Raw genomic sequence first — 14413 nt, 5'->3', positions numbered from 1 at the left:
TGAGTAGATTAGTGCAAGAACGGCCCGAATACACCTTATCATCGTGATATTGAAAATGTATCCCAACGTATGTTAATATGGTTATTAGATATATCCTAATTTCCATGTTTGATATTTTCAACATAGTTTCAAAGTTAGTTAAGTGTATTTATTTTTCTAGTAATTTACGACGAAGAAAAATAACAATATTCTGAGTAATGCCGTTTTTGTCATGAACTATAATTGAATAGAAATCAATAGCAAATTTTGGAAACTGCGAACCTGTAAGCCTCATTTCGCATGCTTGTTTTTCGCTCAGTAATTCCGTTTCTACCTTGACAATATATTACATTATTTACTATATAAACCTGACGACCTCTAATGTGTACCGAGGAATTATTAGAACTTTGATTGGAACCGTAATAACTAGATGAGGAAGCAGATAAGAAGCTTCTCGGTTGCTTTTTCGTTGTATCTTTAATGTTACCTTTGATTCATGCTGCCCCGATTGGTCAAAGCAAAGATCGACAGTGTTGTGTTACGTCGCAGTATCTGGGACGTTTTCGAGTCACGGAGAGGGTTACGACAAGGTGTGTCTCGTTTAATATTGCTTCGGAAGGCGTGATTCGAAGATTGACTCCAGTGGTATGAGTTTCCGAAAGTCTATACAGAAATTTTTTTGCACTGATAGTAGAATTTGGTAGAAAATTGTTCATGCATGGACTATTCGATCGCGTAAAATACGCCACCGCACTAAATTTACCATCTTCAAAACGCTCATTAGATCGGTTGCCCACCATAGCCACAAGACCTAGACCGACGACACGACCAGGCACTCCGAAGAAAAAATGAAATGAAAAGTGCCTGTGAGCGATTTACCGCCAGTTACCACAAATAGAGCGACCCCTTGATAATGATAAAAATGTTCTTCTTCAGCAACACTGTTTAAGTTGCTACGAACAAGTTACCAAGGAGCCCCAAAGAAATAAACAAACATTTTGAAGAAGTGTCAATTGAAATAATTCAATTTTTGCGGCCTCAGTGCCACTTTATAGTAGTAACTTAAGAAAGTTAAGCATCCAAATTCTACAGCCATAATCAGTGCAAGATATAGTAAAGGTGAGTGCTTAAATTTTATTTGTGAACTATGAATATAGGAATGTTTTGTTTTTGCTCCTAGAGTTGGACATATACAGCCAGCAAGAATCACACCAGATATCTTATCCATACCCAGAAACTAGTATCTGCCTTCCGGCAACATCTGCCCGCGTCACGTGGAATCTCGGTGCACGTGTACAAAGTAGCTGATATTGAATGTATTTTTTTTTTCAATAATGCAACGAATTTTAAGGACCGTTATCTTGCTGAAACCAAACCCAAATCGATATAGCCTCGCTGATGTATCCGGTGAGGGTAAAGTGCCTGTAACCAGATTGAAAAGCTAACAAAACTGCCAACATTTCGGATTAAATTTTTTGAATTGTCACTTTGGGTGAGATCATCATTTAACGTTCGTATACGAATCTTTTTTCATTGTTCAATTTTATGTTGATTTACCCGTTTGAATCGTTTACAAACGTTAACTGGTGACATGTATCATTGTACATTTAATAAAATATTAAAAATTGGCATATTTCAATGCAATGAACAAATGAGAATTGAAAGAAAACGCTCATAAATCATTGACTAAATTTATTTTATTCGAATACGGGGCAGGGCAGTACATTTGATCATTTCAAGATCAGTTCACTGCTTTTCGAATATCCTATTACTACTAGTAGAATTTATCGTTAGTAGCATGGAATAAGTGAGTTCCAAGTCAGTTAGAATATATTCTTTCCAAACACAACAGTACTCTGTAGTCGTACAAATCGACTAATTTGTAGTCGCAAATGTGATTTGATAAGAGGAACACGCAATATGGTGCATCTCTTTATGCATACATCACGCATCAAGACCGACTGATTGGTCCACTTCTATGACAGGTAATAATGCTGGAGAACTTGCAATTTACTGCACAGAAGGGATCTTCCACTCGAGGCAGCCGTTGAATCCATTTTAAATTTTCGTAATAAAATATCCATTTTGCAGTTTGTTTTGTTTACATTGCTCAAATCTTCAATTTGCAGTAACCAAGGATATGGTTACTGTTATTCAAAATCAATAATTTAGCAACTTGTGTAGCCAGTTTCAATTTTTTTTCAAGCGATTTCATTTTGACATTACCAGTTACTGAGGGGTAGTTAAATTTGAGATACAGTTTCGATAGACGAGTGGCAGGTCGTGTCGTCGCCTAGACCATGTTTTCGAAAGGAATGTACTGCATACGTGCGGACGTGGAGACGGCCTATGAACCACGTATTGCAACAGTTGCTTGAGGAACCACCTATCATATGTACAGAAGAAGTTGGACTGCATGAGTCAGTACCTCACATACTCCCGACTGAGGGATCACGAACAGTCGAATGTTTTGAATTTAATCTAGGTCTGACATACGGTTTCGGAATTACAGAGTTAAATGAGCAAAATAAATTGTACCGAAAATATTGATACAGAACACAAAAAAGAACTCTACGAATTCTCATAAATATCTGAATCGATTTTCATGAAATTGAATTCAAATTAACCGTCGTTCAAAATGAATTGTTATTAAAATTTTGGAATTGCAAGACGAATCGAAGATAGAAATTGTATGAAACCTTAAAATTATTTTTCAATTTAAGCGTGTGACACAATCGATTAAACATTCCATGTGATGTAGAAGTGAGTTTCTCTTTAAAGTTTTTGTCATTATTTATGGTACTTACAGAAACGGTATTCAGAGACCAGCATAACCAGAATTAGTTCGTATATCCATGAATTGTCATACTAAATTGAATTAGTTTTGAAATAGTTTTGAGCCCAACTTTGAAGATTTTTTGGTATCGTCATCTTCTGTAACGGTTTGAATTTTAAAAACTCATCACCCTGTAATTTACAATTACAATTTTGTATGGGACCATAAGTTTATTGAAATTTGAATTTTCGTTTATTAAACTCGTTTTGGCTTCTCTATTCCCGATACTTTCGGAAACGGAATTCGGAAATCGGTATAACCGAAGTTAGTTTAATTCGCCTAATACATTGTTAACCATTTCATTAGATTCTAAATTTTTGAAAATCAGTGTAGCCATCTTAGAGAAATCATAGTGTTCAACAATTGTTACTACTAGTGACCGAGGAGTTATCTGCATCACCACAAGTGTCACAGGAAAGGAGTGGTGTTAGTGGCGCGAGGAAATGATCAGTATTTATCATGATAGATAATGTGATTTACTTATTACTTATAATATTTTCATGTGTTTATTGCTCTGGGTAGCCGGGTACCGAGAATTTGATCGCGTTTTGTATTAATATGTGCTTCCTACTAAACTACGAAAATTCTTTCGAAACTCGTAAAACTCCGGACCGCCGGCTGTCGGAAGGTTCGCCATCAAGTCATATATTCAATTTATTGGGTTCTGTTTTTTTGCAATTTAGCAATTTGACGTCTCAGTTACTCACACCGATGCAGAGTGCGCAGATCTATTCATATACGAAATTAGAATGTGTGCGAGCCGAAGTCAAAGTTTGTTGTGGGTTCAATTTTACACTGAGGTAAAACATTTTTAACTCATATTCATACACTGCGAAAAATGCATATAGAATTTCGAAAGCTATGAACTAATGAACCAAGTAGAAGACAGTTCCATTGCGTGATATAGAGTTTCATGAACGATTTTATGTCTTTCTCAACTGTTCTCTTGGCATTGCAGTGGTTTTTATTGCATATATGTCTTCAATAATTGGCACGATGCGGCTCGAAAAAATTCACTGGGTTATTTCGACATACTCACACTAGCATTAACCTTTCAACTGCCGAGAATAGCTACACCAACACATTCGCACGTGGATTGGACTATAGAGAGCCGTAATACAACAGACTAACAGACATGACAGTATGAGTAAATTCTTATAAAAATAATTTTTCGTGATGCAATAGTTCCACAGACTAACAGACAGGACACTCAAATTAGATTCTTCAATCATCTTAACGGTCATTTCGAATATTCCTTTATTTGGGACAGTACTCACATGTGTCATGATGGCGCCACGTTACCCTATCAAAAACATCCTGTCTGTCATCTAAACTGTGTTTATTTTTTCATTTACCAACAGAGTTGCCGTTCATACAGAATTACCTGTAGTGTATTGATTTGTATATGTCCATGCGAATTTCATGCAGGATTCAGATTTAATACATATTGCCAAAACTATATACATAATTGTGCCTACTTCTCATCCTCCAACGCAATACAAAAACGAACCCTTTTTGTTACAATATTTACAATATTTTCTGGTCTGCCACCACTTAATTTCGAGTGAAAACTACCAACATAATAGAAGTCAGTCTAGATGAACAACGTTGAGTCAAATAAACGGCTACCTTCCTACATTGCGGAAAAGTTAAATATATTATCAACGTAATCCAATAATTTATTGTGACGATTCATTTTCAAATATTTTGATGAAATCAGGCATCCCTGCAAGCAGCTGATCGGTGTTGACAAACGAGGGGAAACCAACTAGTAAAAAAACTTTTACATAACACAAGGGGTGTACAGATAGTAAATAGTTCGCGCAGTACAATATAGGTGGAACTGTGTGTTAGTCTGTGGTAATACTGGCAAGATATCACTCGATCATTATTAATCGTACAACAACAACTTACGCGATAAGAAGTAATTTCGATATCTACTCTCTAACAGAATTTTTTTTTTAAAAAATCAAATGGATCCTCCAGTCTAAACTATATTTACGTCCATCCTTGTTAAGCCTCGAAGACCCATGTTGTTATATACCATTCGACTCTGCTCGAAAAGATCGTGAAATGTCTGTGTGTGCACCTTTCAAAGAATTTATTTGGTTTCAACAAGGGGCAAATCACTCTAAACTCTAGACAAATTCATACTAATAAACTCATTTCATTCTGAAATAATCTTTTCTAAACTCATTTAATCCCAATTAGTCTAGATAAGTTTGGGTAATTTTAAACTAATCCAACCTAGATTTGCCTAATCTTGTATGAAGTGTATCTGTCATTCGAGGTTGCAAAAAAGTGTATGACAAGTAAACAAAGAACGATATCGTTTTGAAGATAAATTTTCAGGTAAATATGGTTTGTTTTTTGATTTCAATCATTTCTTTCAATTTCTGAGCTGAGATGGTTAAGCTTGAGCTTGAGAAACCACCTCTGGTTGCTACTCCTCAGAACATTAAGAACTTCGCGTAATTTATATTGGCCGAGGTATAACTAATTTATTGCGTTTCATATTCTCATTTCATTATAAAATGAAGGTTTGATACGTTGATTTGACAAACTGTTTAATTTTACAGCTCGCTTTCTGGGAAGGTGTCGAGAATGATTTCGGACACATACCAGACAGAATCAAGACAATACTCAATTTACTAGGCTATACAGGTAACTTGAGTATAGCATCATTAAAGGCACATATGCTGGATGACATTGAAAAGGATGTGCAACTACTCGTCCAAAATGGATTAGACAAATTCCTTGTTGATTTCCGTCTCATGCACGCGGATAGAGTCCAGCTAATATGTTTATTTGATTTTTTCTCGAAAAGTGTAAAAAATACGTCAATTCCAAAATTCGCGCAACACGATACCCAGAGAGATGCAACATTACGGATGTGGATTGTGAACAGGAAAAAAAAAGTTTGGAGGACAAAATTAGTTATCAGTTCGAAATATACTTACCGTAAGTAAATGTTTAGGCTAGTATAGGATTCTTAGGCTGCAGACAGAGAGCGCGAGAAGCTGAGTCGAGCTGATCAAAAGCGAGAAACATATTTGCAGCAAATCGAAAGGACCCTGTCAGAGTAAGAGCAGAGCAGATTTCTCGCTTTTACTCTGACGGGGTCCAATTGATTTGCTGCAGGTATGTTCCCCGCTTTTGGTCTGCTTATGTCAGTCATCAGCTCAACTTAGCTTCCAGCCTCCATTTTGTTCGGCGACGCCATACACTAGAGTACAAAACATTTGATAACAGATACACTAAGGATCATGAAGATTTTGAGCACAATATTTAGTTAGTCTCTACCAATGCACCTTGATCATGTTGGCATAAAACTATTTATGATTACTTTTTTCATGTTACAGGTTCTCCAATAAATGCTGGAAAAATTGTCACTGATTCTCCATTGCTGGAGCTGTACTCAAGTCTACAGCAATCAAAGATATATCGTTCTAAAGGTATGCGTTATTCAACGTTTGAAAAGGATTTGCTAGCATATGAGTTCAGGAAAACTGGAAACAGTTTTTACAAATACCGAGCATCAAATAAGCATTCCGCAAGCCATTCAGTTTTGCACAAACACATTAGGAATAATACAACCGATACAACAGAATGAATGCTATTAATTGAGCCGCTTCGAAAATATCTACAGTCTCAGGATTTACCTTTTGTGGTAAGCCTAAGCAAAGATGCAACTAGTATTGTTCCAAAACCAGGATATGATCTTCGTACAGATTCTCTCTCCGGTTTGGTGCCGCTTTTTGATAATAATGGTATGCCCATAATGAATCAATTTCGAATGAAGTCTGCGCAGCACATGTTACACGTTTTGAAAAACTTTGCTGTAGGAACACTGACATATATGATTCTCGCTACTCCTATGCAGCTCCATTTTGTATTTGATACGCCTGTGCGGATACTAATTTCGATCATGAAGTGGTTCTTAAACGATGGAAGTATGTTGAAAATAAATTAATGGAAGTTGGAATTAAGGTTATAAGCACTGTTCTGACGGTGATCCTAAGTTTTTGAAGGCGATGATTAAACGTACTAATTCAAGTGAACCCAAGCCAAATATGCGATGAGGATATTGGTTTCGAATGGAAGAAAACAGTTCACCAGTATGTATACAGGACACAATTCATCTGGTGAATAAATGTCGGCACAGTTTAATTAATCATGCTAAACAACTTCGTATTGGTGAAATCACAGAATTCACACAAGTAAATGATGAAATTAGGTTATCTTTCCTCTAACAGGTAATTACACCATCGCAATAGTTCGAGAGTTATTAGGTCGAGTTGGGAAAGATAAACATTTATTAACGAAGAGTGACCTAAACAGTGGCGACAAAATGCGGTTTGAACCAACTCTTAAAATCATGAATGCTACACTGAGCAAAATGCCATAGTAACTGTAGCCTGTTTTTCATTGTCATTTCAACTATACGCTTAAATAGTAGCAAGAATCATGATATACGACTATTCACCATCTGTATTGTATAAATTACTAGACAACAAAGACTACGACTTGACTAAACTATTTGTATTTATGACTTTTCTGGCATGGTCATCCTGACAATGGTAGTCATCTCAAATATAAGAACAAATAGTTAAAATCACAATTTCTAGTAAGGTGAAATTGCTCTCGAGCCTTGGTATATGAGGAGCTAAATAGTTATCGCTACCATGTAAATATGTCCGCAGTATAATAATGTTACCATAAATAGATACATTGTTTGAAAGAAATTATGAAGTTTGAAAAGTTTGACTATACAAATTGTCAATAAACGGATGTACCTTGTTATTGTCACATAAAGTTACAATACAGCAGACAATTTCGTAACACATCAGTGATTGATTTGAAAAAAATCTATATTGTGACTTATACTGTGCAATTTGGAAGGTCTTGGAGGTGAGTAAATTTTGTAGCCTTACTAGTTTCCGTCGTTGAAATTAAATTTTTCAACAATTTTGCCGGTAACGGCTGTTTTCTAGTGAAATCGACGTCCTGTATAATTTTTATTATTCGTTATCGGTCGCTGTAGAAACAACATCAAGCGATTGATGAAAACGACGAACATCATTCGATTCCCGGATTCAAATCGCTCAAATCCGACGGAAAAAATAACAATATATGACAGGTGGGTATTGAGGTTTGCATCTGGACTTGGCAATTAATTTCTTCCATGCTGGCCATTCCTACTTCAGGAAAAACTTCACCGAACAGAGCCTGGGATCAACAGTTGCAACCAAGCAACGCTGCTCCGTGTCTACGATGATAATCAATATTTCACCAGGCACATCATCATTTGATTTGATGCAAAAATAAAATAGAATTCAATGAAACTATTTTGTTGTTCTTGTTCTAGAATTCAAATTCATAAAACTTTTTAACATTAGCTCATGTTTTGCTGATCTTCAGCATTGTTGAATCAACCACTGTCTTTAGTTTCGAAATAACTAGAAGTGAAATGTCAAAAATACCATGGCTCTGGTTATAGCGAAAACTACAATGTAAATAATGATTCGGTCATGGTTAGCCTAACCATCTCAATCGTATTAGTTATTCATACAATATACTGTTCAATATTACTATTCTAGAGCCGATACCATTTATAGTAAACATGAACTTGACTATTGTTGAAATCATCTGATTTAATAGTCGGCTGAAAACCACTATACTCGCATGGTCAGGTTGTCCCTCTATATAGTAACTGTTACCATAATGTTTTTCTGAGTGTATGGTCAGAACTCTGCTAGACCAACACCAACACGCCACGTAGGTAGTTTCCCTGGTAGAAAAGGTGCAATTCTTCTGTTGGATATAATGAATAAAATTTACATCGCTTATACTTCTACTGATATTTTGGCCTTGCAACGTGTTTTTTTCTAATATGGTGAGGATGTATATATATATATATATATATATATATATATATATATATATATATATATATATATATATATATATATATATATATATATATATATATATATATATATATATATATATATATATATATATATATATATATATATATATATATATATATATATATATATATATATATATATATATATATATATATATATATATATATATATATATATATATATATATATATATATATATATATATATATATATATATATATATATATATATATATATAGATTTCAACATTATCAAACTTATAATTTTCTCAGGAACTCTCTGTTCGTATTACGTGCTTAACAGCATTACTTAACGTCAAATGTGTATCTATCTCTTTAGATAAATGCTCATTCACTAGTTCTTTTCCTTTCTCGATGTCGTGATTGCAACACACCTGAACAATTTATTGTATCTTACCTATCAAGCCAACAGAACGAATACTTTTTTCGAGAATTATGTGCAATGTCAACAGCAGATACAACAAAAATAAATTTTTCGATGTTTGAACGGAATTCAAAAATGCGACGCTTGCAAATGCAAATACAAATAATGTATCGATGGAAAAATTATGTAACCTTCCCAAAAACTAAAACTGAAACCGATAAAAATGGCCAAACTTTACCGTCCGATCGAGATATTATTATGACAATAGATCATGCTAGAGAAGATGCTATTGACATGCTTAAAGCGATAAGCATTGATCAACCAGACTTTAATGATAGCATATGCATTTCAAAAAAATCATCTAATGAAATTTCTGCTTGCGAAACTCAATCTGGTGATGAGCAAGGAACTATGGAAAATGCGATGAGTATTTTTGAAAAATGGGGAGAATTAAATCTTAAAAACAGTACCAGTGGTACTGAACATACGTTTATGATTCAAGATATTAAAAATAAAATAATTCATGTAAAAAAGTCCACGATTCTTTGGATGCTGTGAAACAAACAGTATCAGCATACTAATGATAGATTACGACGCTTTCATCAAACCGAAATGAGTGACAAAATTTCAGACCGTAATGATAATCATGTGCTAGAAGACATTCATATAGGAGATTGGATCTACTTTAGTTCATATGCTTTCTGCCATGTGAATGGATTTGCTTACAAAATTGATAAGCCATCCGCTATACTATTAGTTTGATTCTTTTGGAATGAATTATTTTGCTAGTACATTTCATGTCATGTCCTAACACCGTTGAAGATCGCGGAATGCTCGTGACAGGTACATTTTATACTTGACATTGAAACTTATGCCTACATGACTGATGTGTGGTATTTGATGCAAACGGCAAACGTTCTTCAAATGGTTAACCTTTACACTCTATAAAAACTCAACAAATCATACTGTAAGTGTGACCTCCGTGCTGCAAATTGATACTATTTCCCTAAATTTTTAATGTTCGATTACAGGACTTTAACTGCATGGATTTATTTCCGTCTACTACAAGCAAACCCGTCGTTTGATGTGTAAAATCGGTATAATTGTCAAAATACTTTCATAGGAGGCCAATAAATAAAAAAGGTTTTGCAACTAGTTTTTCTCAAAAGAATTGTACTTCATCAAGTTCGTAGCATTTTATGACTATTACATAACACATGAAATTATATAAAAAAACTAATCTTTGGCACATGGAATACCAGATTTTGATTTTTTGGAGAGATCCTTAGTAGAACCGGGTGGCAATGCATTTTGTTGATTAATGACGAACATGATTCATCAACTAAGTGTTAGCATTTTGTCAGCAGCTCCTATGACTTCGTTAAATTTATTTAAAGTGCTACATATAAATCGATCCGACTTGTTTTTATCAGTGTAGAGTTGGACCAAATAACGATGAGGACTCGTCATACTCCGCATAATTTGTTCTCTAAATCCTTTATCAAGAACATCTTTGATTCGAAATCAACCAGTATTGTTGGAATCATTTATTTATCTTTCACTCGCTTACGTCTAAAACAAACGAACTTACTCATAATAAACAATATGTTAACATTATATTCGAAAATTTTACCTTATGCGACTTATAAGATAACCCGGGTGAAACACATTTTGTTGAGTTAAGACAAACCACATCTTGACGAGCATTTTGCTGTTGAATCTATAGCATTAGAAAACGAAAATAAAAACAAAAAAAAAACAAACATTACGTTGAAAGCTTCTTATGTCAAAATAATACCTTGCCAGATCTCGGCTAAACTTTTCTAATCCCATTCTAATCACATGCGATCCCTATTAAACTTTTATACTCCCTTTAAATCTTACTTGTGTTCAGACAAAGTTTAGAGTGATTTGCCCCTTGGGTTTCAATATTCTCGGAGATGGCTGAACCAATTTCAAATAACTTGAGCTCGCTTGAAAGCAACTATTAAGCCATTGATGAAGTTAGAAGATCAAATAGTTGTCACTTCGGGTTCCGGAGATTTAGTGGTATAAGTGTCATAACTGACAACACGCACTTTATTTTTTACCACTCGATTTCCTCGGAGATGGTTGAACGGATTGCAACAAACTTAGACTCGTTTGAAAGCTACTCTTGAAGCATTGATGAAATTCGAGGATCAAATGGCTATTGTTTCAGGTGCCGGAAATACAATGGTATAAGTGACATAACCGCTGGTCTCACAATCCAGTCGTCGTATGTTTGAGCCCCGACCTGGAACGATTCTCAGTGTCAGGAGGATCGTAGCACGTTCGTTTGGAAGCTACTATTAGGCCATTGAGTATCAAATGGCAGTCACTTCTGGTTTCGATCAAATGGCAGTCACTTCTGGTTCCGGAGATATAATGGTATAAGTGACATAACCAACAAAACGCGCTTTTTCTATCCTCTCAATCGCTCTCAAACAATCTCGTATATTGCTGACATTTCAATTTTCGGAGATAGAATCGTACAAGTGACGTAATCAAGAAATCAGTTTTTTCTATGCGCACAATTATTTCAGAAAGTGACCGATGAATAAGCCCAAATGTATTATTGCTTATACATTTGGATAGGGAAATGGTGATGTATATATGACGTAAGCACTGATGCATACTTTTGTGAACTGTCCGTATTAATTTGAATGGATTGGATATCAGAAATGAGCCAAAATTAGTGTTAGAAGTTATCTTGACAAAAAAGGCAAAAAATGTTTTAATTAGACTGTATTGATGAAAAGAGAAAGGCATTACCACTGCTCTAAGTAGATTAAGCAATGGTTGTTTTTTAATAGAATGGACACTATGTATAGTTTCCGTATGTGTAGTCAAACAGTGATAATACTTTTTTCGGTATTTTAACGATATCAAACTAACTAGAGATTATAAGAGGAGAAAGAATATGAAATCATAGAGCCATAGTACTCAAGGAAGAGCAAGGATGTGAAGAATAAAGTGCGGAAAAGTGAGACGTGACAAGGGTCATTTAAGTAAGCAGAAGGCTTCTCGTATCTAAACTTTTACCTTCTACCAGAGGAGTCGAACTTAGGCATCTTAAAGATACGAGTCATCCGAGTCTCTGATATGTCAGAAAGTAAAGGCAAAGGTCGTTTGCCATTTACTGTCCGAACCGGTTCGGACAGTAAATGGCAAACGACCTTTGCCTTTACTTTCTGACATATCAGAGACTCGGATGACTCGTATCTTTAAGATGCCTAAGTTCGACTCCTCTGGTAGAAGGTAAAAGTTTAGATACGAGAAGCCTTCTGCTTACTTAAATGACCCTTGTCACGTCTCACTTTTCCGCACTTTATTCTTCACATCCTTGCTCTTCCTTGAGTACTATGGCTCTATGATTTCATATTCTTTCTCCTCTTATAATCTCTAGTTAGTTTGATATCGTTAAAATACCGAAAAAAGTAAAAAATTACTGACTGACCAGAAGTCATAAATAAAAAAGTAAAAAGTGATAATACTTGAATGAATGACTTTTTTCAAGACAATAGCAACATAGTTTGCATTGTAGTGAGTAATCGAAAAAAGAAGAACCCTATTGCGGAGTACACGATGTCGACCGAGGTGAATTTCAATTTAGCCTTGTAGAGCAGAGTGGGATAATCAATCCTATAGCTCAGCATCAGCTATTAGTCCACTTACTTACTTACTTAAGTAAGTAAGCTAAGGAGTAATATACAATCTAAGAAAAGTAGTAATTGTTGAAAAACGCAAAAACAGTTTTCTCCGATGCCGTCGAGCAGAAATACGAAAAAATAGATGACAGAGAGAATTTCCATCACGAATCAGTCTATTTGTCTGTGGTTGCACTAGAAGCGCAGTATAAATTGTTAATGAAATGATGAGTCGAGGAAGAAACATCTGTAAGTAGTATAAATAACACCCAAATTAGAACGGTTGCTGTAACCCGCTTGTGAGGAATTCTGGCAACCGTCAGAAGGCTGGCTGCATTCCGGCAGCTGTCAACATTGTCCAGGCGAAATTACGTCATTACCTCGCCGCACGTGTCTTGTTTATTTCTCTCTTCCTTATTTTTTTCATATGTACTTTTTATTGAAAAAATAAAACCAAGACGATAAAAATTTAGAACCGATTCAAAACGGTTCTGCCAATCTTTTATGGCAAGAATCCGACAGAAACAAAACCGATAATAACCGATAGGCAAAATTCTCTGCCGGAAACGGTTGATGCATTGTTGCCAGACTTTTGCCGGAATTCTGGCAGAACTCCGGCAAAAATGGCTGGCAGACATAGCCAGCCGTCTGGGGGGAAATCTCCCTACCGCGTACAAGTGGGAACTGATTCAGAATCCGTTTGGATACTCGGAAAATGAAAACTACCTATTGTTTGAGTTCTTTTTACTTAATTTTGAGTTCTTTTGAATCTTTTCTTCCATTCGCTCCTTCCATTGTTGTCAAAATACAAAGAGCAAAACCACCCAACAGCGAGAGTTTCGTTCAATAAGCCAAAATTAAGTAAACCGTATCAACTTGAAATTGAGTCAATACGACTCAACTGTACACTCAGAAAAATATTATGGTAACAGTTACTATATAGAGGGCCAACCTGACCATGCGAGTATAGTGGTTTTCAGCCGACTATTAAATCAGATGATTTCAACAATAGTCAAGTTCATGTTAACTATAAATGGTATCGGCTCTAGAATAGTAATATTGAACAGTATATTGTATGAATAACTAATACGATTGAGATGGTTAGGCTAACCATGACCGAATCTTTATTTACATTGTAGTTTTCGCTATAACCAGAGCCATGGTATTTTTAACATTTCACTTCTAGTTATTTCGAAACTGAAGGCAGTGGTTGATTCAACAATGCTGAAGATCAGCAGAACATGAGCTAATGTTAAAAAGTTTTATGAATTTGAATTCTAGAACAAGAACAACAGAATAGTTTCATGGAATTTTATTTTATTTTCACATCATATTAAATGATGACATGACATGAAATGTTCAATAGCAACGTGGACACTGAGGAGCATTGTTTGGTAGCAGCAGTTGATCAAAGGCTCTGATGTCCGGTGGATTTTTTCCTGAAGGAGGAATGAGCAGCATGAAAGAAATTAATAGCCCAGTCCAGATGTAAACCTCGTTACCCACCTGCGATATGTTGGATGTTATTTCTACAGCGACCGATAATGAATAATTAATCGTATACGAGACGTTGATTTCACTGGAAAACGTAGCCGTTGTCGGAAAAATGGTTG

At 35.3% G+C, this 14413-nt stretch overlaps 2 long non-coding RNA genes across 4 annotated transcripts; one reads left to right on the top strand and one right to left on the bottom strand.

Moving 5' to 3' along the window:
• Positions 1-5108: 5108 nt before the first annotated feature.
• On the top strand, positions 5109-7063 carry LOC131436461 (uncharacterized). 3 transcript variants are annotated; one of them, XR_009230627.1, is made up of 3 exons: positions 5109-5167; positions 5395-5776; positions 6178-7063. It is a non-coding gene; the product is annotated as an uncharacterized LOC131436461 (long non-coding RNA). The 3 variants fall into 3 exon arrangements; XR_009230628.1 differs by lacking the exon at positions 5109-5167 and adding an exon at positions 5198-5305; XR_009230626.1 differs by lacking the exon at positions 5109-5167 and having other exon boundaries at positions 5394-5776; positions 6178-6485; positions 6547-7063.
• A 3222-nt stretch (positions 7064-10285) lies between these two features.
• On the bottom strand, positions 10286-10984 carry LOC131438036 (uncharacterized). The gene is made up of 3 exons (XR_009230872.1): positions 10931-10984; positions 10766-10852; positions 10286-10704 (listed from the first exon to the last, which is right to left on the bottom strand). It is a non-coding gene; the product is annotated as an uncharacterized LOC131438036 (long non-coding RNA).
• Between the last annotated feature and the right edge of the window lie 3429 nt (positions 10985-14413).

The sequence above is a fragment of the Malaya genurostris genome, chromosome 3 (genome assembly GCF_030247185.1).
Source record: "Malaya genurostris strain Urasoe2022 chromosome 3, Malgen_1.1, whole genome shotgun sequence".
Classification (NCBI taxonomy): Eukaryota; Metazoa; Arthropoda; class Insecta; order Diptera; family Culicidae; genus Malaya; species Malaya genurostris.
This window is presented reverse-complemented; position numbering and strand designations above follow the sequence as displayed.